Source organism: Panthera uncia, chromosome B1 (assembly GCF_023721935.1).
Source record: "Panthera uncia isolate 11264 chromosome B1, Puncia_PCG_1.0, whole genome shotgun sequence".
Lineage (NCBI taxonomy): Eukaryota > Metazoa > Chordata > Mammalia > Carnivora > Felidae > Panthera > Panthera uncia.
In genome coordinates, this window is record NC_064811.1 from 135,229,050 (window position 1) to 135,255,281 (window position 26,232).

Here is a 26,232-nt window from a genome sequence, read left to right on the forward strand (position 1 = left end):
TACATATACATATATATAATTTTCTTACTCTTACAATATACCTATTTAAGCCATAGGATCACATTTGCCAGAAAATATATATTCCATACTTATAATTTGTGCTTCTGGGAAGCTGCAGTTTTAAAATAAACACTGTTAAAGGAAAGAGAGTAAAGATAAGAGAATAAAAGAACACTGTTACAAAAATCAGTTTTGATTAAATGAGGAAAAAATGGAGTAGAAAACAATGAATATATAAGGATACTTGAGCAAGATAAAATAATAGAAAACCTTAATATCTACCAGAAAATTGGCTGGGATTATTCTGATAATATATTTGTTTTTACTACTGCTTTTTGTTAGTTTTAATGAATCTTGCATTTTACCAAATGTGACTTTGTTATAGCATTTCCCTCAGGTTTTCTTAGTAAAGGCTGACACTTTGCAAATTTAAAAGTATGTATTGTCACATAATTATATTAATTTATATTCAAATACTTCACACATATCTATCATATATCAAAACATCTTTCAGAATCTTAGAAGTGTAGTTGTGATCACCTTTTTCTTTACCATTAATATCATCTTTATTTGAAGGAATAAGTGCTACTATTTTCTATTTAGTACCTTAGAAAATTTTATTTTCACATTATTTTGTCCTTTCAGTATAAAAACCTTGTATTTTATTGTCTGTATTCATTTTATGTGAATTGAAAATATCATCCATTCTAATTTTCAAAAGACATAATAGTGACCATTTAAGAATTTCTAGCAGATTAATATATACTTTATGGTTTGAGGAGCTGTTACTACCATGCAAGTATTCGCTACTACAGATTACATATTTGCATTATTTTGAAATTTTTCTATTCTGCACCTAAGTCAGTGCTTAAAAGTTAAATGATATCTATATAATATGTGAATGAATTACTTTATATTGCAGTCACATTTTTGAGTATGTTATATGAAGAAAGAAACTTAGTAGAGATTTATAGTGCTAAATTTATTTTTAATAGTATTTATTTAACATTGTTTAGTATATTTTGTGAATATATCATGTTTTACATTTTTATGACATAAATTACATGGTACTGGGAAAAGTAGGGGTGTTGCAACTGTAAATAACATAAACAGAACTCAATATTTGATAGTTTATAGACAAATGCCATTGATTTATTGCTGAAAGAGCAAGTGAAATCTCATGTGTGCTAAATTAGGAGTCAAGTACTAAATGAAAGTGAAAACCTGGGCTTCATTCGAGATTGGTGAAAAAGATAGCAAAACAGGAGGAAACAGGAAGGAAAATGAGATTTCGGGTAATGATTACAGATAGGAAAGAAGTCTAAAGAGATCATGCACTGAATTGTGTATGCTAATCATGCTGATCTGAATATTCAACACACATCAATATAATTTGCTCTAAATTACTACCCAAACTATTTTTCCTCAAATAGATCATATTTTTTTCTACTAAGTGTTTAAAATAAAAATCAGATCAACTTCTTTATTCCTGTGCACTCTTCATTTGTTTCCTTATTTTATCCTTGATCTTGTGTACAAGAAAAATATTTATAGGCAATGATTGATTCAAAGATATTATAGTTTTATTTTTAATTTAATTTAATGGTTTTTAAGTTCTATTGGGGCGCCTGGGTGGCTCAGTTGGTTGAACATCTGAGTTTTAATTTCAGCTCAGGTCATGATCTCACAGTTTCTGAGATTGAGTCCCACCTTGAGCTCTGTGCTGTCAGCAGAATTCTTGAGATTCTTTCTCTCTTCCCCTCTCCCTGCCTCTTCTCTGCTAGCACTCTCTCTCTTAAAACAAATAAACATTAAAAAATTATATATATTTAAGGTGTGCAACCTGATTCTTTGGTATATAGTCATCATGCTGTACATTAGTGTAGCTGATGTAGATATACTTATATCAGAATTTAAAACAAAGACTGTAATAAATGACAAAGACAGATTGCACATAATGATTAAATTGCCTCAATTAAACAAGAGGCAATCCAACAAAAGGATATATTTCTAAATATGTATGCATCCAACATAGGAGCACCTAAATTTACAAAGCAGACCTAATGGATGAAATAGACAACAGTTCAATAATATTAGGGATTTTAATATCCTATTTACATCAATGGATAGATTATCAAGACAAAATCAATAAGGAAAACAATAAGGAAATAAAGGAAATAAAGGAAAAGCTTTACACACGTTAGACCAGATGTACTTAACAGATATTTACATAACATTTCATCCAAAAGCAACAGAATATACACTCTTCTCTAGTGCACCTGGAACGTTTTCAAGTATACATCCTTTGTTAGGCTACAAAGCAGTCTTAATAAATTTAAGAGGATTAAAGTCGTTTCAGGCATCTTTTACAACCACAATGTAATGAAACTAGAAATTACTTATGTGGAAAAAAAGGAAAATTCACAGATAAGTGGACATTAAACAACATGCTACTTAACAACCAATGGATCAAAGAAGAGATTAAAAGATAAATCATAATATGTATTGAAACAAACAAAACTAAAAATGCAAAATACCAAGATATATGGGATGCAGTAAAAGCAGCTCTAATAGGAAAGTTCATAGTGGTAAATATCTACCTCAAGAAACAAGAAAAGCCTCAAATAAACAACCCAACTTTACATTTCAAGAAACAGAAAAAAAAAGTCAATAGAGGAGATCAGTGAAACTAAGAGCTGGTTCTTTGAATAAACAAAATTGACAGTCCTTTAGTGAGACTCATCAAGAAAAAAAGGAGAGAGAACTCAATTTGATGTTAAGGTGATTCAATTGAGAGGATTCAATTCAAAAAAGAGGTGTCTATGGGGCACCTGGGTGCCTCGGTTAAGCGTCAGACTTGGGTTCAGGTCATGATCTTACAGTTCATGAGTTCAAGCCCCGTGCCGGGCTCTGTGCTGACAATTCAGAGCCTGGAACCTGTTTCAGATTCTGTGTCTCCCTCTTTCTCTGCCTGTCCCCTGCTCATGCTCTATCTCTGTCTCTCCCTCAAAAATAAATAAACATTAAAAGAAAAGAGGTGTCTATTTGATAGCTGAAGGATAAAGAAATTGGGATATATATGTATTTTTAGATATAATGGAATATTATATATATTGAAAAAAATAAAATTTTGACATTTGTGACAACATGGATGGACCTTGAGGGCATTATACCAAGTGAAATAATTCAGACAAAGATGAATACCATACGATCTCTCTTATATGTGAACTCTTAAAAACAAAAAGGAAAAACAAAGCTCATAGATACAGAGGTTGCCAGAGTCAGGGGATAGTGTGTAGGAGAAATGAGTGAAGAGAGTCTAAAAGTACAACAAAAGAAAACAAAAAAATAGGTTCATGTTAATGATATTGGGCCATATCTATAAAGTAGAATTCAGTGGGGCCGTTTATAAAAATTATATTTTTGATATAAACAGATGATCAAGTGAAAATAACATTATTACAATACAATTCAGTTTTTTTTTGTAATATGTATATATATTAGGTGTGCATAGAAAAGGTCTGAAAGGCTATATATCAAAATATTAGTTGTTATCTCCGTTATGTTAGAATTATAATGACTTATTTTATGTAGGAAGAAATAGATCTCTTGGCTTATTCATCCTATGTAACTGCAATTTTGTTCTCTTTAACCAGCATTCCCCATTTCTCCTACCTCTTCTCCCCTGATAATCACAATTCTACTTTCCGTTTCTATGTATTGTTTAGATTCTACTTATAAGTGAGATCATACATTTTTTTCCCCTGTGTCCGGCTTATTTCACCTGGTGCAATGTCCTCCAGTTTTATCCATGTTGTTGAAAATGGAAGTATCTCTTACTTTTTTGATACTGAATGATATATATTCACCATAATTTCAGTTCTATATCTGTTCATCTGTCAACAGACACTTAGGTTGTTTCTGTATCTTGGCTATTGTGAATAATGTCATGGGAGTGCAGTTATCTCTTTGAGGTACTGATTCCATTTCCTTTGGATATATACCCAGAAGGAGGACTGCTGGGTCATATGGTAGTTTTATTTTTAGTTTTTTGAGGAGCTTGCATTCTGTTTTCCATATAGCTGTATCAATTTATATTCCTATCAACAGTGTACAGGGTTCCTTTCTCTCCATATCCTTGTCAACACTTGTTAATTATTATTTTTTTGATGCTAGCCATCCTAAAAGGTGTGAGGTGATATTTTTCATTGTGATATTGATTTGTATTTCCCTGATGATTAACGATGTTGAGTACCTTTTCATATATCTGTTGGCCATTTGAATGTCTTCTTTGGAAAAAAAAATGTTTATTTGGGTCCTTTGCCTGCTTTTTAATCATTTGTTTTGTTTTATTTTGTTTTGTCTTTTGTGATTGAGTTGTGCTATGTTGATTATAATTTAAAATCTTAAATTTATTCAGACGTACTCTTTAGATAATTATATATGTATTTTCATATTTAACCTGACATTTAAATTACAGAGAAAATTCTCACATAATTACTAGTTATACATATACCATGCAGCAATGACTTTTTACTGTATAAAGGATTTCATTCTATGCACTCATGTTTGCGATCACTTCTCTACTGATAAATTGTTAGAACTGAGAGGTGGGAGTCAAAGGATGTGCTTGATGACCTTCCCCAGGAATCATTGTCTAATTTAATCTCTCTTATTTTATTACCAGTGCTTTTGAGTTATTTTTTTTTTCTTTTACCATGGTCTTATTTCTCTTACTAGATCTCAAACTGAAAAATTAAACTGGCAAAAAAAAAAAAAGCTGAAAAAGTTAAATAGAAAAATGGGAATAATAAGCTTAGCTTAATTCCTTCAAGATCTCCATTTGAAAAATGAGATGTCTGTCTGATGCCTAGGTTGTGATGGAGTCTCCTCCAACACTCCCACACTCCACTTGATACTCTAAAAGACTCCTTTAGTGTCCCAAAGTTTAGAACCAAACTGCTGACTTGGCACAATTGTTAAAAGTCCGTAGAGTTAATGTGACACATATTATCACACCACCAGTATTACAGACAGAAAACTATACATACACTCCCCAAAAGTATTCCCAAACTCTAGAAGTTTACTTGAGTCGAAGTATATTCCAAGAACTCATTGCTTAGATCTATGAAAGACCATAACAAAAATTAATTGTAGCCGATGTCAGTCATTCTTCTTCAGTTGTTCAGAATCCATAATATGTGAACTCAATTTGGCAGAAATTAAGAAAACGACACAGATTAATATGAGCACTCACCATGCATATACCATTTGGGACAGAAAATTTTGTTACACATTACCTCTAAATTTTCAGTTCTTGTTTTAATATATGTTTCTTTGTTTAGTGTTATTGTCTCCTTGTTAGGAAATGGAGTAAGGACTAACAAACACTTAATAAGAAGAAGTATACTTTTGTATGATGTGAACTCACTTGACTTTTTATATTAAATATAATCACAATACATGAGAAGCAGGGATATAATCGATAGGTGACCCCTTTGCAACTGCAACACTTGGTTTCTTTTCCAAGAACATTGAAAATTTAAAAATAATAGGACAGCATCTTTTACTAGAGCCAAAGTATATAGCCATTTATCTTACACTGTGATGAACAAGGGAATATAATCAAGGTGTTTGGAGAAGATTTTACTAGGCTTCGTTATTTCTTCAAGTAGTATAGATGACTTCATGTTGCTTCCAGCTGTTCAGAGGCTTAAGACGTCTTCGGGGGTGCCTGAGTGGCTCAGTCGGTTAAGCTCCCGACTCTTAGTTTTGGCTCAGGTCATGATCTGACAGTTTGTGAGCTTGATCTCCAAGTTGGGTTCTGTGCTGACAGCACGGAGCCTGCTTGGTATTTTCTCTCTCCGCCCCTCTCTGTCCTTTCCCTGCTCATGCTCTCTCTCTCTCAAAATAAATAATTTTTTTTTCTTTTTTTCTTTTTCTTTTTCTTTTTTTTTTTTTTTTTTTTTTTTTAAGTCTTCAGGGCAAGGAAACTACTTAAGAAAGGCACTCTATCTTTTTCTGCATTTTTCCAGTCATGCTCCAGGTGGAGGTCATGGGTAGAGATCCTAGTCATGATACTAAGGAGAGGAAAGTAAACCTCTTAGATAATGTCACAATCTTTGCTTATCCCTCAGAAAGTTAGAATTAGAGATTTAATACTAGCTATTAGCCAATAGACTCTCTCCACAACACAAGGAAATTGATAGGCCACTAAAATTTGAATGGAGTCTGTTTATCTGATCAAAAGGAGTATGTAATTAAGACTTCTCTTCAGTCATGAAAAGGGAGCCAGGGATGGGCTGAGTTTTGTCCCTTCTATAGAAGTAAGAGATTTTGCAATTTTTTGGTATGGTTACTTTAACTTGGAGAGATTTAGAAGCAAATCAATAAGAACCCTGATAAATGTTTTAGGCAATTTACTGCAGAAGAAACCACAAGCTTGAATCTTGAAAGCCAGTGTAGCAGATCATATACCTACCACATCTCTGAGTTCACTTGAAGCTATGGAAGTTAATTTCTATTAGTCTTTCTCAGCAGCCTGGGAGCTGACTCTGCAACAATGACACTAAAGAATGTGAGCTGAGGATGGGGTTAAAAGTCTGAAGATCCTGAGTGCAATGCTGAACACCCAAGGGTCTGAAAGGATAAATGCCGCTGGTGGAACAGTTCTTGTTGAGGCAAGTGGTAAACTCTACGTAGTTTCTTAGAGATTCACAGTGGAATTGAGCCCAAGTTGATCACAGTTCCGACTAGGCTCATTTTTGTACACTTTTTTTTTTTTTTTTTTAACTTTTCTCACTTCACTGTCTCACTTTCCTCATTTGAACTCCTTGGGATTACTTTGTCCTAAGCATTCTGGACCCAAGTCCTCATCCTGAGGTCTACTCTGGGTACTCCAAATCCTTCACTGGCAGAATATAAGCTATACAACAGAATGGCCTCTCAGTGAAAGACAGCCAGAGAATTATTCACAAAGGACAGATGGACTTACCAAGGAATTTACTTCTTTCTCAGGCCTGGGGATGTCTGCATTTTCTGACGAGAAGGATTTTTAGATTGCTGTGGATAGCTGACTGATGTGTGTATCCCATTCAGGTAGAAAGTCCTGGCTGACTAATGAGATTCATACTCCCCTTCAGCTTTACAAACCGAGTATGTGGATGACCAACTAAGGGCAGCTAAAATTTCCTAACCTATTTTTCAGTTGGGTGTTCCCCAGTGGTTAAGTTTTCTCTGATAAAATACGAGCAGAAATTTGGGTACAGTACCTAAGCCTGGCACAAGAAAATTTCCACAGTTTACTCCAAGCTCTTTTCAACTTCTGGCTTTTGGATGTAGCTAACATCAGGTTGATGTTATAGGACCACATATGACAAATGGCAGAGCACCTGAGTTTGTGAAAGCATCGACCCTCTGACCTGCAGCAGATGAAGCATGCTAGTGCTGAAGGCAAGATGTAAACTTCATCCTTGTACATTTGGGGAGATTTCACTGGAGCGGTTTAAGTCCTCATAGCTATACTGTGGCATTCTTCCTTTTTCCAAATGGAAATTTAATGGGCTTATTATATTTTTGCTCTATCATTGTACATCAGTTGTGGAAGGACAGATATGTTGACTTTTTAAGGTTACTGGGGAAAAAGTAGTCAGAGCATGACCTGCTAGAGAGTACTTAATGCACATCACCAAGAGATCCTAAAAAAATAAGCTGAAAGCAGTGCAGATAGGGACATGAGGAGTTCACCCTTGGAATGAGTCATGAAATAGCCCTACTTGTGGGAAAAAATGGCATTCAGGAATGCTATGGTATTTTCTACCTATAACCTAGCATTTGTTCTTATTTTCTTCCTTCTATTTTTTTAAAACTCCGTGAACTGTAGTTGGCAATGTAGATGCTAAGCCAGAGACTGCATTTCCTGGCCATTAGTATGACACTGTGCTTAGCAGGAGAGCAATGAAATTGAGGGGGATAGATGTGCTTCTTCTTTTCTACTTCCACAGCCTGAGACCCAGAGCTAGAAGCCAAACCACATATTTAGGATGTCAGAGCAAACTCACCTAATTGGATCTGTGGAGTAAAACTCAACCTAGATATTGTTGTTCATCAATATTTGGAAAAATTGGGAGAGAGAATGTAATTTCTATCATACTTAATTAAACGGGAAAGTATACACAAAATGCTATTCAAATTACATTTCTTCAAATTAATCAACATGGGCACATCTAACTGCAAAAAAGAAAAAAAAAAAGACTGAAGAACAGATTGGTTGTTGCCAAGGACATGAATGGGTGGTGATGTGGGGTGGGGATTGTGGCTGAGGTAGCCAAAGGGTACAGCTTTCTAGTTACAAGATGAATGAGTCCTGGATATGTAATGTACAGTGAGCGTACTGTATTGTATATTTGAAAGTTGCTAAGAGAATACATTTTAAAAGTACTCATCACACAAACACACTAAAAGTGTAACTATGTTAGGTGATGGATATGTTAATTTTATTGTTGCGATCATATATATTCATATATATATATATATATATATATTATTTCATACATCACATATATATGATTGTTACATGTATACCGTAAACTTACACTACATTATGTGTCCATTATATCTCAATAAAGCTGGGGGAAAAAAGGTTGGGATATATAGGTGTATAGTAAAGTGTCTTCTGATGCTATTTGCCTACTTTACAGGTTATCTCCACTGACCACCCACCAAGCACTCATTCTAACATTTCATATAAAGTGAAAGTTAAGTTTCCTCTTTATATTGTTAACACATTCCCCTTCCTCCTTTCCAGATTTAATCTGTCTCCCGAGGTTGTTTTATGTTCTCACCATGCATTAAAAATTTTAATCAGTCAAAACTGACCAAATAAAAAAGTAGTTCAAATAATTCTAACATCTGTTTTAAACAGGTTTAGACTTAGCTTGAAGTTGGTGTACAGAGATACTTTGCTTGCTATATTCCTTAAAATGTATTTTGTAGCTAATTCCTTACATAAGATTAATATTTTATGTAAAATTATTTCATATTTCTATATGCATTCAAATTGTAAAAAATATATTTACTGAATTCCATAAAAATCTTCTAAAATATCTCATAAAATGATTTATCTGTTTTTTATCTGTTGATCAAAACAATGGTGATGGTATATTTTAAAAATTAATGAAATTAGAGAATATTTATATGAACACATAACAATGCTAAATCTTTACTGAAATAAAAATTGAACATAAATGAATATATTTAAGCCAACAGCACCACCAAATAAATCAGCTAGAGTATTATTTTAGAACATTTCTAAGTGGATAAAAATATAATATTTATATGTTTAAATAAGGAATAAGAATACTGTTCTAAAATAACTTCTATAGTCTCAAAAGTTTCTTAGAAGAGCCCATAGGAAGAGGGTTTGTAAGGCCAGTTCTTTTTTATTTTTATTTCAAGGTTTTCTTTAAATTCCATTTAGGTAACATACAGTTTCAGGTGTACAGTATAATGATTCAGCTATTCCACACAACACCCAGTGCTTATCACAGCAAGTGCGACCAGTTCCTTTATTTATTTTTTTTATTTTTTTAATGTTTATTTATTTTTGAGAGAGACACAGATTATGAGTGGGGGAGGGGCAGTGAGAGAGGGAGACACAAAATCTGAAGCAGGCTCCAGGCTCTGAGCTGTCAGCACAGAACCCAACACAGGGCCCAAAGCCACAAACCATGAGAGCATGACCTGAGCCAAAGTCAGACGCTCAACCAATTGAGACACCAATGTGCCTCTTTTTTTTTTTTTTTTTTTTAAAGGGGCATCTGGATGGATCAGTCGGATAAGCATCCCACTCTTGATTTTGGCTCAGGTCATGATCTCACGGTTTGTGAGATCAAGCCCCACATAGGGCTCTGTGCTGACAGCTAAAAACCTGCTTGGGATTCTCTCTCTCAAAATAAATAAACAAACTTTAAAAAGTAAATAAAAGGGGACCCTGGGTGGCTCAGTCGGTTAGGCGTCTGACTCAGGTCATGATCTCGTGGTCCGTGAGTTCAAGCCCCGCGTCGGGCTCTGTGCTCACAGCTCAGAGCCTGGAGCCTGTTTCAGATTCTGTGTCTCCCTCTCTCACTGACCCTCCCCCGTTCATGCTCTGTCTCTCTCTGTCTCAAAAATAAATAAACGTTAAAAAAAATTTTTTAAGTAAATAAAAATAATCTTTAATAAAGTACAGTTGACACAATATTACATTAGTTTCAGGTGTAAGATATAGTGTTGCAGAGCTTAATAAATAAAAAAGAAAAGTTATTTTTAACTTTTCAAATAAGTCAAATAAACTATTAGAATAAAGTAGTTAATAATCATTATTGATATAATGACTGCAAAGAAAGCTTTAACACTCGGTAATTATAACATTATACAAAAATAATTTATTTTCCCCATCATAATAATTCTGTATAAGCAGCAAATACCTGAAATATCAGTGTCAACCACATCATCATGTGTCAGAGTAAGTATAGAAATAATGCTCATTTTAATTGGGCATATTACTTTAATACTTTGTTTACGACAGTATACAGGTAAAGATTTTGTGGAATTGTCACAGAGAAAATTAAATTTAAAGCTCTTTGATTCATTTGCACTGTGATCTTGGCCATATTATTGCTTCTATGAGATACAATTTTGTTGAATGTAAAAAGCAAGGAAAACAATCTGTAACCTGCAGCCTTTATTTTAAAATCTTTGTTGTCTGTCAGGCACTATGTTAGATGCCAAGGTGATATTGTTACAGAACACAGATCCTGGCTTAAAGGATATTATATTCCAGAGAGAAAAAGGAAACGAACATGTCAATAACTGCAAGATAGCGTGATGTGCAGGGTGATAAAGATACACGCACTGTGTACTCTGTATTCAGGAATGGAGTAAGGAGATCTGCCATGGGGCTGGGTCAAGGTGAATCATCGTAGAAGTTGCCTTGAAAGACAGATTGGAAGCAGCTGGATGAAGGAGGGGAGAAGTGTGTTCCAGGTAGAGAAAAGAGCATATGTAATGTCAGAGAGACATTAAAATGACATGGGACAATTTTTTTTGAATGAATAGTGAGAAAAGAAATAAGGATGGATGATGGGAAAGGACTCCCTGGGAGAAGGCCCTAGCCAAATTTTTATAAAAGGCTTTATGTGTTAAGCCAGGACCCTAAAAATTATGATAATGTACTGCTATCAAAATATTAAGGTAGGTGTGCGTTTTAGAGAAATTATTTTGGTAGTGTGTGGATGATTAAATGTTTGCGAAAATACAAGCAAGAAGTGCAGTTGGGAATCAAATCTGGATATTTACATGGTAAAAGTGAGGAGAATAACAGAACTTGGGATAATGGAAAAGGAGAGAAGTTGAGGAGTGCAAAATTAAATAAAGAAGAACATTCACAGACTCTGGTACATGATAAGGCATGTGACAAATGAAGGGACTGAGGTTTCTGAGTTTCTAACTTGCCTGACTGTAGAAAAAGGGCAATTCACAAGCATGGCAAATACAGGGAGAATAGATATGTGGGGAGAAAATGGTCTTCAGATTTAAACATATTTATTTTAGTTTTTAGTACGAACTCTCAGTGGAGATGCCGGATGAGCTTTGGCTCAAAAGACAGAATCAGACATAGATTAGGAGTTATTGGGAGTTTTGGTTTATATGTGCTAATCAAAAATTGTACATATGAGGTTATTCAGGGTGACATTTAGAGAAAGCAGAGCTCTGGGATGCAGTGAAAGATATAACACAAGTGGAAATACTACCTAGGTTTTTGATGATGAATTATATTTAAAAAACCTGGTTTATATCATGGTAAATGCTAAAATTGGTCATATGTATAATTGATATGTAAAATCATATATATTTGGTATATGTATAATTGGTATGTATAATTGGGCATATGTATAATTGGTATATATAATTATATATAATATATTATCAACATTATATATTTAGAGCAACTTGATTATATAACAAGAGTATGTATACACACACACATACATGTGTGTATACATGTAGGTGTGTATACACATACACATGTGTATACACACCTACATGTATTCCATATATATATACATCTTTATATATATGTAATCACTAGATTGCTACAATGTAGAGTATAAGGTGACTCCAGAAAAAAATGTCTTGAATACTCATAAAATTTTTAAAAAAACATAATAAACTTTTTAAACATTCACGTCATAAAGAAATGTTGGGAATATTCATTTAAAAGCAAGTCCAAAATGTGTTTGGGTAAATTATTTTACTTGCTATTTCTTTCCTTTAATCAGCTGTAGATATATCTTTACCACCCAGCTTCCCAGTTATTTTTGACCATTCTCCCTTTAAGTGGAATCCTTCCTTTCTCTTCATTCCATTTCACCTACTTCAGATGTCTTTCAAATATATATTGGATCAGAACAGATCAGAGCAAATATTGGGTCAGATCTGATCTCATTTTATAGAAGATAAAGATCTTGCATAAATAGAACTTAATATATTATTGGTTTATATTTGATTTTTTTACAGGAAAATAATCAAAGTGTTTTCCAGGTATTATAACATACAATGATGAATTTTCATTACATTTGCAGAATGAATAGAATAAGAGAAAATGGTATGATTACATAAGTGCCTTTTATATGTACTAAGTGAAGATTTACTGCATGATAAACAACAGATGATTATTTTGTGTATGTGTTATGATCTAATTGCTGTAGACATCTGAGTGCACAGCTTCAGTAACTGCATGAGGAAGGCAGGCTGCCTGAAGTCTTCAATTAAGGTAAAAAAAAAAAAAACACAGATCCTTCACGTCATTTATGGGAGAGTAGAAACTGCACTGCAATTAGAGTTTCCAAGGGGAGAAATAGCTCAATCTAATCCCATTTATAAATAACAAAAGGAACAATGATGGCAATTTATCATCAGTCAGTGGCAAGGAAGTAAACTAAAGAAAGTGAGAATTAAAGATAGCATTGGCTTCTGTGCTGGATGCCTAAACCAAAACTAAGAATGGCAGGCCCTGGGGACACTGTGGTCTGCTAATGCTTAGTTTCTTTCTCATAAAAAAAAAAAAAAAAAAAAAAAAAAATTAAAGAAATTCTGAGGATACTTTTGTAATGACTTAATGTGACCATAGTACATTTACCTTAAGGGGCACCTGGATGGCTCAGGCGGTTGAGCATCCGACTTCAACTCAGGTCATGATCTCATGGTTTGTGGGTTTGGGCCCCGTGTGGGGCTCTGTGCTGACATGCTGACAGCTCAGGGCCTGGAGCTTGCTTCGGATTCTGTGTCTCCCTCTCTCTCTCTGCTACTCCTCTGCTCACACTCTGTCTCTCTCTCAAAAATAAATAAAGTTTAAAAAATTAAAAAAATATATTCCTCAATCCTTTTGATTTAGCAGAGATATGAATAAATATTACAGATACTGTGAGCATCACTATTCATCTCATGCGATAGTGACATATTTGATTTTTGCTTTATTAAGTATTTTATAATCACATTTCTTCTCCACTATTGGCTTATTATTTATACAATTTTTTAAAGTTAAGATATTACCTTAGGATATACAATATATATCTTTAATTTGTCATAGTCTACCTTAAAATAATGTTATAGCTCTTCAAACATAGTATAAGAACCTTACAATAAGAAACTCATGATTTCTGCTTCCCATACTTTTTGGTATTATGATATTTATCACATTTTTACATATGCTGTAAACACCAATATGTTGCCACTATTTTGGGTTTAGCAGTCAATTAACTTTTAAATTTATTTTTATTTATTTTTGAGGGACAGAGAGAGCGAGTAGAGAGGGGCAGAGAGAGAGGGAGACAGAAAATCCCACACATGCTGTACACTGTCAATAAGGATGCTAGACTCGAACCCACGAACCATGAGATCATGACCTGAGCCAAAACCAAGAGTTGGACGCTTAACCAACTGAGCCACCCAGGTGCCCCACAAGAAAGATTAAACATTAAAAAAATAAATTTATTTCTACTTTGATTTTTGCCATTTCCAGTGCTCTCCATTGCTTGTATCGATGAACTTTCTATCATATTATCTTATATATGATATAAATTTACCATATTCTGTCTGCCGAAATAACTTCTGTTAATTTTCTTATAGTGTAGATCTGCTGGGAATGAATTCTTCCTTTTTTACTTCAACTGATAAAACTTGTTTTTCTCCTTCAATTTTGAAAATGGAAGATGCAAATTTGAATAAAGAATCTAGGTTGTTAGATTTTATTTTATTTTTTTTCTCAACACTAAATGTTTCTACTTCTATAGTTCTTAACAAGAGGACTGTGGAATTCTTATCTCTGTTCCTCAATATATAATGTGTCTCTTTTCCCTGGCTACCTTCAAGATGTTTTCAATCTTTCTCTGTATCTCCCTGTCTCTGTGTCTGTCCCTCTCTTTTGGTGCTGAATATATGTGTCTAGGAAATTTTAATTTTTCCCTTGCCTTAAAAAAAAAAAAATAGACTGGCTGATGCTCTTTGAGCTTCTTGGTAGTATGGTTAGCTATCCCTCACCATTTTTGTAAGAATTTATATCATTATGTCTTCAAATATTTTCGTGCTTATTACTTTTTTATTCTGAAATTTCAGTTGCGTGCATGTTAAATCATTGATATTGAGTAGCAATAATATGTTCTATTATTTTTTTTTCTACTTTTTAAGTGTGTTTTGTGTTCTATTTTCTTTTTATTTTCCTTTTTGTTTCAAATTGGGTAATGTCGATTAGGATTTCTTCAATGTCACTTATTTTTAAACCTTATCAAACTTATTTAAGTTCACTGATTAAGATTAGTATATGAAGCGGGGGGTGGGGGCGCACCTGGATGATTCAGTGAGTATCCAACTTCAGCTCAGGTCATGATCTCACAGTTCATGAGTTCGAGCCCTGCATTGGGCTCTCATTGGGCCCTGCATTGTCCGTTCAGAGCCCAGTTCAGATCCCCTATCCTCCTGTCTCTCTCTGCCCCTCCCCTGCTGTCTTTCTCTCAAAATAAGTAAATATTAAAAAGAAAAAAAATATGCTGTGAGGAATGTTAAAGGACTTTCAGGAAAAGAAACTGAACAAGCTAAATAAACAAAAAGCGGTGGAGTATTGAATCTTTAAAGAGGCAATGATTGAAAATTCATGAATGATATGAACCCAAAGGAAGCAGAACATATCCCAAACAGGATATAAAACTAAAGTACACCCACATATATTGCAAAAATGTGTAGAATCCCAAGACTAACAGAAGATCTTGAAAACAGCAACAAAGAAAAGAGAGATAACATTCCAATAAAAATAAAATAAGAGAAATATTATAAAAATTATTTCAGCACCACCTTAACAATAACAATAGTTATCTTGCCTTTTATCACCTGTATATAATATAGACTCTAAATCTTGAAAAATAAAATGTTTTACTTGAGAGTATTAAAGATGCAGATATTAGAAAGCTAAATATATTCAAAGAAACTCTTCTATTCTCCTAATCCAGTTAATTCTGCCACGGTTGTAGGGTATATTTTAAAAAATGCCATTGGTAAATGGGTCTTAATGTGCTATGATTAGACCAGAGAAATCGCATGTAATATATATTTTTGAGTATGCATGTTGTTTCACATGATACATCTAGGGGATATAACTTCTTTTTTGGTTTTTATTTTCCTTAAGTTTGGAAATCATGCCAATTTTTTATTGGTTTTAATCATTGTATTATCTTCAGTCAGATATATATATTGTGTAGATGATAGATGATAGATAGATAGATAGATAGATAGACACATTGATGTGTGTATCAATATATAATGAGAAACATTATACTTACTGATTCAAACACATAAATAAGAAGAGGTGAAAAGTATAGCCTTTGCATTCTCTATAGCTTGCAAGCAGAGAAACTTAGTGCTGTGATGTATAGAGATGAAGAAGAGTATTGAACCATATTTAAGAATTTTTAAAAATCCTAGATTTTTGGTCAGAAAGCATATGTTTGAATAGCTTTGTTGATAGAAAATAAATTGGTATATCCTGCCAAAACAAATCCTCTGGGCTTCTGTCAAAGAAAAAAAGTGGGATGATGGAGAATGTAGGAGACTGAGGTTGAATACCTATTCCAAGACATACTTCAGAATTGCCGTGTCAAAAACGAACATATTTCTTTTCCTTTCAAACTAGCTTCTCCTTCTTTGTGACATATTTTACATGTCAAGACTACTATTCATTTAGCTAATCAAGCTAGGAGCCTATGTAACTCACAGACTGTCCCTGACCTCTCACCTGCCTTTGTGAAATCTGTTATCAGTGCTGTTGTGTCTACCTGTGTCATAGATCTCAAAACTGTTTTGTTTTGTTTTGTCTCTCTCTTTCCATTCCTGTTTATACTACTTTAGTTAGAGGTTCTGGCCTCTTTCAATTACCTGTAAATATTTCTTCACAATTAATCTTCTTTCCACACACATTCAATATTTATTATGCTTTCAGAGTGAGTTTTCTGAATTAATAATTTGACCGTTTAATTTACCAGCACAAAATCTCTTATGGCTTTCTGCTATCTTCAAGATAGAATGAAAATCTGTAGTTTATCTTCTGTTTAGACTGTTTTATTTACCGATATTCAAAGGTTTAATTTCTCTCATTTTGGAGTTTGTTCATTGTTCCAGAGCTTTGGATTTCTTCATTATGATTTTTATTTGAGAATGCACATTTTGTTGTTAAATATTTATTTATTTATTTATTTATTTATTTAAAGTAAGCTCCATGCCTAGTGTGGAGCCTAGCATGGAGTTTGAACTCACAACCTTGAGATCAAGACCTCAGCTGAGATCAAGAGTCCAGTGCTTACCACACTGAGCCACCCAGGCACCCCAATTTGTTGTTAAATTAAAATGAAATTCCAAATATCATAGATAAAACTAATAGAGTAGAAAGGCACATAACTGTTAACATATGAATGTAAATAAATATCTGACTTTTTCAAATCATGCAAAAACACACCTGGCTATGTAGAACACATTTGTATGGCCATTAACTGAGGTGAGGTACTCTCTTTCGGGTTACCTTATCCATCTCAGCCTTAGGAAGTGGAACAGCAGATGGGAACTAAGACACCTAAAAGTAGAGGCAATATGTATAACGTTTAGGAAATGTGCTTCTGGAATAACACTTCCAGTGTTTGCCCACACCATTTATTAGCCATGTGAACTTCACTGCATTACTGAAACTTTCTGTCTATACCTGTTATAATCAAGACGACAGTAGTACTAACTTCATAAGGTTGTTTTGAAGATTAAATAAGTTAATACATGTAAAGCAATTAGAATGGTGCCAGAAGATACTAAGTGTTCAATAAGTGTTAGATATTATAAACATTATTATATTTTAAAATGTTATACATAGCTAATTTATCAATTAATTGTATTGGTAAAATGAGGCATTTTAAGTCTTATAGGGCTCAAAACATTTCATCCTACAAACTTGTTGCAGGACAGTAGTAAGGATATGCCATAGCAAATGAAGGGATGAATCAAGAAACGGATCCAGAAAAGTGGGGACCCAAACTAGAAAAGCAACACAGAATGGCAGCTCATTGGCTGAGAAAGTAAAGAGCATACTGGAGCAGAAGAGAAAGTGAAGGGAAGGTGTTTTCAGCCAACAGAGAAGATTACATAGGACTTCATTAATAGGAAATTTGGGAAAATACTTGGCTAATATATCTATCTATCTATCTATCTATCTATCTATCATCTATCTATCTATCTATTTCATGAAAAAAGAATGTCAATTATTAACTTCATATAAGTGTATAAGGAAGGACTTATTTCTAAAATACGTTACTTGATGGGGCGCCTGGGTGGCTTAGTCGGTTGAGCGTCTGACTTCGGCTCAGGTCATGATCTCACAGCTCGAGAGTTCCAGCAGCACGTCGGGCTCTGTGCTGATGGCTTGGAGCCTGGAGCCTGCTTCTGCTTCTGTGTCTCCCTCTCTCTCTCTGCCTCTAACCCACTCACATTCTGTCTCTGTTTCCCTCAAAAATAAATAAACATTAAAATAAATTTAAAATATGTTACTTGGATCCACAATGAAAGCATTCACACAAATATAATGTAGGCTGTATATATTTTCTTACTTTTACACCAAAACTAAAGATATTATTATGCCATGATTAAACGGCATGATATAAATCTCCAGCCTGGAAAAATCTAACAATAAGATATAGACTGGAGGTAGTAAGAGTTGGGAATAGGAGCTTAAGAAAAGAGCAGTGTTCATAGTGCCCTCATCTTTCAAAATAAGGAGTCAAATGATAGCTGAAAGAAGTAAAAATATAAATGTAACAAGTTATTTAAAACTGTAAAGCAACCAATGAAGAAATTAAACTGGGAATTAAAATATGCCAGGAAGACGGTCGGAAGGAGGAAAGGTGCAAGATTATACAAATGAGCTAGGCTCTTATCTATTATAATAATAAATTAACAGCTAATTTCTATAGTTGATAAATCAACATTTGAGAAAACATATTAATTTGATATGTAGTGGTAACCAACAGAAGAATAACCTAAAAGAATCAAGGGAAGTTGCAATAATACGAGTTGGAAGATGATAGTAGCAGGAGATGGCTGCATTTTGTTAAAATCATTCTATTTTTCTTTTAAAAGTCATTAATATATATCTAACTATAATAAGGCAGATAATATACTGAAGAATAATTTTTAATTAATTTATTTATTTTAGGGAGAGAGTGAGAACAAGCAGAGCGATCAGAGCTGAAATCAAGAGTCAGACACTTATGGGGCACCTGGGTGTCTCAGTTAAGCATCCAACTCTTGATTTTGGCTCAAGTGATGATCTTATGGTTTCATGAGTTTGAGCCCTGTGTCTGCCTCTGTGTTAGTAGCACCAAGCCTGCTTGGGATTCTCTCTCTCCCTCTGTCTCTGCTCCTCCCCTCACGCTGTCTCTATCTCAAAATAAATATATAAACTTAAAAAAAAAAAGTCAGACACTTAACAGACTGAGCCACCAGCAATCAAATAATGATTAGATTTATATATATATATACATATATATATATATATATGTATATATATATATATTTTTTTAATTTATTTAAGTAGCCTTAACACCAAATGTAGGGCTTGAACTCATGACTTCAAGTCAAGATCAAGAGTTGCAGGCTCTAGTGACCAAGCCAACCAGGCATTCCAATTATACTTTTTAAATTACACTGGGATAGAATTATGATATGAACAAGAACCTGGAAGGGATAACCTAGTGAAATATAAGCCAAAGAATCACTTTTATAAAAACTAAGCATTAAATGTCAAATATTGTTAAATTATCTCTTTTAAAAATTTATTCCAAGAAAATAATCAGAAATATAGATGTTTAGATTTAATTAGGGAACAAATATTAACAATTGAATTTTCATTCTATATAGCTCCTGCAATTTTAAACTTTGTATGTTGATTTCAAAATTAGAAATATATGTGAAATCACATTCAAGGAATTCCGATTACACATTTAGAAATTGAAATATAATAATAAATTGGTTTTAAATAAGCAGAAAGCCAAATTAATTAATACTTTGTCAAATATCCATATCATTACCTCTTCTTTCTTCATAATTTTGTAAAAAAATAAATAAAATTGTATGATTCTCAATGTATATTTCCTGGTGTAAAGAAAGTCATTTTCGTAGATGATTTATTTCCAGGATCTATTCAAGCCATAGGAAATAGTTATTAAGATAGTCTTTTTAAGTATATGGCACACATAGGATCACAAGGAAAGAGAATTACTTATTCTCTTCTCTCTACTGAATTTGCAGGATCTTGTGGAGCATCTTCCTTAGCAGGTGTTCATTAAAACTTGTTAAATCAATGGATTAGTTAAAGTACAACCATTTATTTTCCCTTTTGCACTGGGAAGAGTGTTTTACCAGCCAGAGAAACAAGAAGACTGTTGTTGAATGTACACTATACCACAGCTGCCAAATCATCAGGGAGGGACATCTATTGTACCTATATTATTTTCATGTGATGGCTTTCTTTAGCCATCAATATTTTAGAGGCTGAGGCAGCCATGAAAACATTAGCCTCTGAGAATTTACTGAACTCTGGGGTAGTAGGTGACACTTCCATAATCCATGGGCTAGGTGGGAATCTGAGCAAATTATAAGTATATCTATAATTTGCAAGTAACCACATGTAAATCTCAAACTGGTTTTAAAGGTGACAGAAACTTTCCTAATTCTCAAGATTAATGGTCTAATAAATTAATGCTTTCATTTCATTTTTTTTTATCATTTCAATTGGAATCAACACAGCAAATGTATTTATTGGTTTCTTTGCACCTTCGATTAAGATATTAGTGACTTTATGAAACTATATTATGATGAGATCAGAAAATTAGATAAGTAGACTCAGTGGAAAATGGAATAAGGAAAATACTGAAACCGTTTAACTTAGGTAGTCTTTGATTGTGAATTGATAAAAAAATGTTTTTATGAAAATCAGTTTTATTTATTTGTAGTCACATATTGCATATTCATAGAAATCTCCATCTAAAATAAGTTAGCATACAAAAATAAACATACTTGATGTATTTGATGTACATAGAATATCGAGGTTCATCAGGGTGCATATATATTTGTGAAGTTATGATGTCAGAACTTTACATTTATCAGAAGACTCCATATCCTGTTGATTTTTTCTTTCTTTTCTTTTTCCAAGAGGTTAATAAAAAGCAAGAGAAAATTCAGAGCCAGATATATTACAGCAGCAGAGAAAAGCAAGCATCTGGTACATAAACATGATTGTAGATTCATTAGATCATGAATATATATTCACACTTACCTGCCATTCCAAGGTGAGAAAAGTTTTAGTTATTGTCAGTGCTATAGAGTTTCAATAGCTCATTGGACCCAAAGCTGCTTGAAATATTATAAACAAGACATCTAAGGCATCCTTAAGGGGAAAAGAGAAACAACTGTAGCTGAAGCAAAAAAAAATAAAAAAAATAAGTAAAGCTATCCATATGGCTCTCTGAAACTACTGACAAAAAAATAAAAAATAAAAAAATCCCAGAAAAATGTAATTGTCTTTATTATAGGGGTTCATTATTTTTCTAAATACTCTGAAAATAATTTTCCTTTGTGTGGAAATAGTTTAAGAAAATACTACTCTTCATCTGGCTGACCATTAAGCCCACACCAAAGGCCTCATGTGTTATATGTGCTAGCAATTGAAGAGAAGGAATAAACATGTTTAACTGAATTGACGACAAGAATACATAATTTGCTTAAAATCCTACATTTTTTGGAAAAGTGGAAAAGTTCTTTTAGCATATTATGTGCATACATTCTTGTATGCTAAAAATAAAACATTCTGTTAAATTAGTAACTAAAGCAGGATACATAATGCACATAGAAATTAGTAGAGAACATTATATTGAATGAAAACACAAATCCACAGTATTTGTAAATAATGGCTTGAATATTCCCTACAGAAATTTATGTTATAGACTAAATTTCTTGAAAATTATTTTTTTCTGACTTCCAACCGTTTAGGAATGAACTAATCACAAAAACGTATGCAAGAATATTATTTTCATTTATTTTTCAATATATGAGAGTTTCCATATTTGTTTCTAAACATCTACATAACTAACATGCATAATGATTTCCCAGTTACTAGAAAATAGGTAAAATATTGTAATATTGTTGGATGAAACTAGGCTCTGCCCATAAGTTTAACTGATAAAGTTGGTTTTAATTCAGCCAAATCTGACATTATTCCATTTTTTAACTATTTTTTTCAGCGCACTTCCACAGTTTCATTTTATTCTTTACTCCATGCAAAATACATAGATTTACCATAGTCCTTACTTATCTATATTCTAAAGTTGATCCCTAGAGGTCTTATATTAAAATCCTTAAGATAAATGCAATTCTTTTTTTTTTTTTTTTTTTTTATTTCAACATGCTTAAATTAGATGTTGGGATTCTAGATACAAAACTTCAAATGAAACTAATAGTACTAAGAAATTCAAAGTGAATAGAAAAATTATTCTTTAGAGGAAAATTACTTCAGAAAACATAAGATTTAATGGGTTTTTTGTTGACCTATAGGCAGCTCTGAATCCCATATGTTTCAAAATCTGCCCTTTTCATCTTTAGTGGATATTATTGACTTTAATGTTTTGTTGTTCCAAATGTTTAATTGAAATATGGAAAAATATGAAACATGTTTTTCTTTCTAAATAATGCAAATCATTTGAATATTGGGAGTAAATTTATTTTTTGGAGCTACAGTCTGTCAAGTAAATTTAATTGTATTTTTTCTTAAAAATATAATTAAATACATCAACTACATAATTTTACTTAAAAATTATTTTTTGAGATCACTTATTTGCATATTAACTTTGAAATGAATATTCAATAAGACATTTTGATGAATTACAGTTGTCACCATTATGAATATTATTTTTGGTTCATTAGTCCAAAGAAATTATTTATTTCTGGGTCATATTTCACAGATAACATATTCTGTCAAAAACTCTCATTCTTCTCAGTTTTAGGCAAATTTTAATTTTAGAGTATGTACTTTTGTACACTTTCAATTTTATTGTCTATTTATTTTTTTCTCCAATTATGGGTTTTTATTTTTATCAGTCAACTTTGGTGGTTTCCAGATTTAGGAATTGTGATACAGCAACCATTGTCTTCTCATTTAGAACAATTTTACCAAAAGCAGCTTTGGAAAGTGTCTCTTTCTTTAAATTTCTTTCTAACATTAGCTATCATTAAGAATTGAAAATAAGTGTTATGTAATAAATAATCCATAAAAAGTTAATTGACAGAGACAGCATGAACAGGGAGGACCAGAGAGAGAGGGAGAGAGAACATCCCAAGTAGGCTCCATGCTATCAGCACAGAGCCTGATGTGGGGCTGGAACTCATGAAACCATGAGATCATGACCTGAGCTGAAACCAAGAATCAGGATGCTTAACTGACTGAGTCACCCAGGTGCCCCAGTAATACATTTCTTAAATACATTCTGACCAATTTATGATTGTGTGATGATTATGTATTATTTAAAAGTGATTAGAAGGATCATAACAATCTCAGCATTCTTGTTTCAAAGCAAATATGCTGGGTCACAAATTGAAAATACCATGATCAGAGTGATTTGATAGATTCTTAGAATTCCAAGTTATGTGGAATTCTGCTCTTGGGCATCTAGAAGTACAATTATTGGCAAAATGGGGCATCTTAGAGATACTGTAATGCAGAAAAAAAATTACAAGTGTTATCTTTATGTCACTGTACCCAAAGTTTGTTACAGTTTTCTGCTTTTAAGATGAACCAAAACCAGCTAATCAAGGAACCAAACAACTCCTCAGCTTTCCATAATAATAAAAAAAAAAAAAAAAAAGCTAATGGACTTCTATAAAATTTGTGTTTCAACTAGCTACTCCACACCTCATTATTTTGTTTTATTCTTGAGTTTAAATCTTGGCTTTTACTCCTATTATTATATCATTTTTATAGTAACATAATTCATTTTTATAGTAATATCTTTTTTGTTACTCATATAAAAATGCTTTACATGACCTTAAAAATATACCTCGGTAGCAATGAGCACATCTAGAAGCCAGATCTTGAATTACATTATCATTCTCCAATAAAAGTTACCAGAGCTCATTAGAGATATGACTGAGTCCAGGATTGGGACAGGAAATATACAAAATGAGTCTGGAACATCTTGTATTGCCAGAAAATAAGAAATTATCCAAAAACAAACAGACAACAACAAAACACTGAGGGGAGTGTTTGTGTCAAAGGCATAAGAGCCAAGTGAAAGATCTCTCAATAGTCAAAATGTAAAAATGTGATAAAAAATTAATCAAAATAGTATTGGATTATAACCTAAATTATAAAATAAATATCCAGGAGTCCATGCTGATGTAAATAACTGAAAAATAAATAAATGAGTAAGGAAAGACAAATGTCACAAGCAAAATTCAAAATAATTCATCAAGATACCTCTTTATGAGGAAGGGAATCATAACTCTCTATTACTTAAGTGACTATTGTGACTTTCTTCCAAAGTGAAAAATGTGGAAAAGATCAAGGGTGGAGGGAAGAGTAACTTTGTAGTGAAGAAACCTAACAAATACTACTTCAGTTAGGTGATCAAAATCAACAGCAATAATTAGAAATTACATTAAATAAGTTTCCCTGATATTCTGTGATGAAAATGGCACCTTAGTGATCTTCCTTACAAAACCCTGCAATCTTAGTATAGTGATGAGAAGAAAACAGTAGAAAAACTCCCAACAGAGGTGACTTCTACGAAACATCTGATCAATACTCAAAACTGTCAAGGTCAGAAAATACAAGGAAATTCTGAGAAACGGTCACATATAGGATCATCCCATTAAGACATGACAACTAACTACAATGTATCCTGGATAAAACCCCTGAGCAGTAAAAGGATGGTAGATAAGGGGTGCCTGGGTGGCTCCATTGGTTAAGCGTCCGACTTCGGCTCAGGTCATGATCTCAGGGTCTGTGAGTTCAAGCCCCGCGTCGGGTTCTGTGCTGACAGCTCAGAGCCTGGAGCCTGCTTCGGATTCTGTGTCTCCCTCTCTTCTGACACTCCCCCGTTCATGCTCTGTCTCTCTTTGTTTCAAAAATAAATAAAGATTTAAAAAAAAAAAAAAAGGATGGTAGATAAGAACCAAGGATGGGAATGCAAACTGGTGCAGCCGCTCTGGAAAACAGTGTGGAGGTCCTCAAAATATTAAAAATAGACCTACCCTGTGACCCAGCAATAGCACTGCTAGGAATTAATCCAAGGGATACAGGAGTGCTGATGCATAGGGACACTTGTACCCTAATGTTTATAGCAGCACTCTTCAACGATAGCCAAATTATGGAAAAAGCCTAAATGTCCACCGACTGATGAATGGATAAAGAAACTGTGGTTTATATACACAATGGAATACTACATGGCAATGAAAAAAAATGAAATATGGCCTCTTGTAGCAACATGGATGGAACTGGAGAGTGTTATGCTAAGTGAAATAAGTCATACAGAGAAAGACAGATACCATAAGTGAAAACTCACTCTGATGTGGATCCTGAGAAACTTAACAGAAGACCATGGGGGAGGGGAAGGAAAAAAAAAAAAAGAGAGAGAGGGAGGGAGCCAAACCATAAGAGACTCTTAAAAACTGAGAACAAACTGAGGGTTGATGGGGGGTGGGAGGGAGAGGAGGGTGGGTGATGGGTATTGAAGAGGGCACCTGTTGGAATGAGCACTGGGTGTTGTATGGAAACCAATTTGACAATAAATTTCATATTAAAAAAAAAAGAACCAAGGAGTAAACTAGAGACTTTAGTTAATGGAAACACATCAATATTGGTTGAATGTTGATAACAAATGTCACATACTAATGTGTGAAGCTGATATTAGGGGAAACATTGTACAGGGTATATGAGGACTTCATACTCTTCTCAAATTTTCTAGAAGTCTAAAACTGTTATAAAAACTGAAGTATATTTAAAATACTGTAGATTAATACTGTTAAATATTGTTTCTATGCTACATAGTCTGTAATCACAACTTCAGATTCAAATATTCAAGACAAAACTAGACTTATGGCCTAGTTCTCCATCCGCTGAATGAGACTAGTAGTTGTTTTTTAGGACTATTATGCAATAATATTTTAACAGTGCAACAATCAGGTGCTCCAAATATCTGTTCTCATTTTGTGAAGAGTACTTACATAGTGCTTATCTGTAAGGCTTTTAATTTGCAGATAATAGATCCTGAATGTCTTCTATACGTTAATTTCTTCAAGTATTACTTTAAAATTCTCCTTATTTGAGACTTACAATTAAGATGTAGGAGACTGTGATAGGTGAACATTCCTGATGAAAATAAGAAAAAGAAAATACTTGTTAAATTGAAGAGGTCAATTTTTTGCATTTATTATGTTTTTTTTTTAATTCACAGATTTTATTTCTTTAAGCAGTTTTAGGTTTACAGGGGAATTGGAAAAAAAATAATAGAGTACGTCCTGTATACCCTTCTACCTGCCCGCAGTTTCTTCATTATTACACCTTGAATTGGTGTGGTACATTTGCCTGAATTGATGAACAAATACTGATACATCATT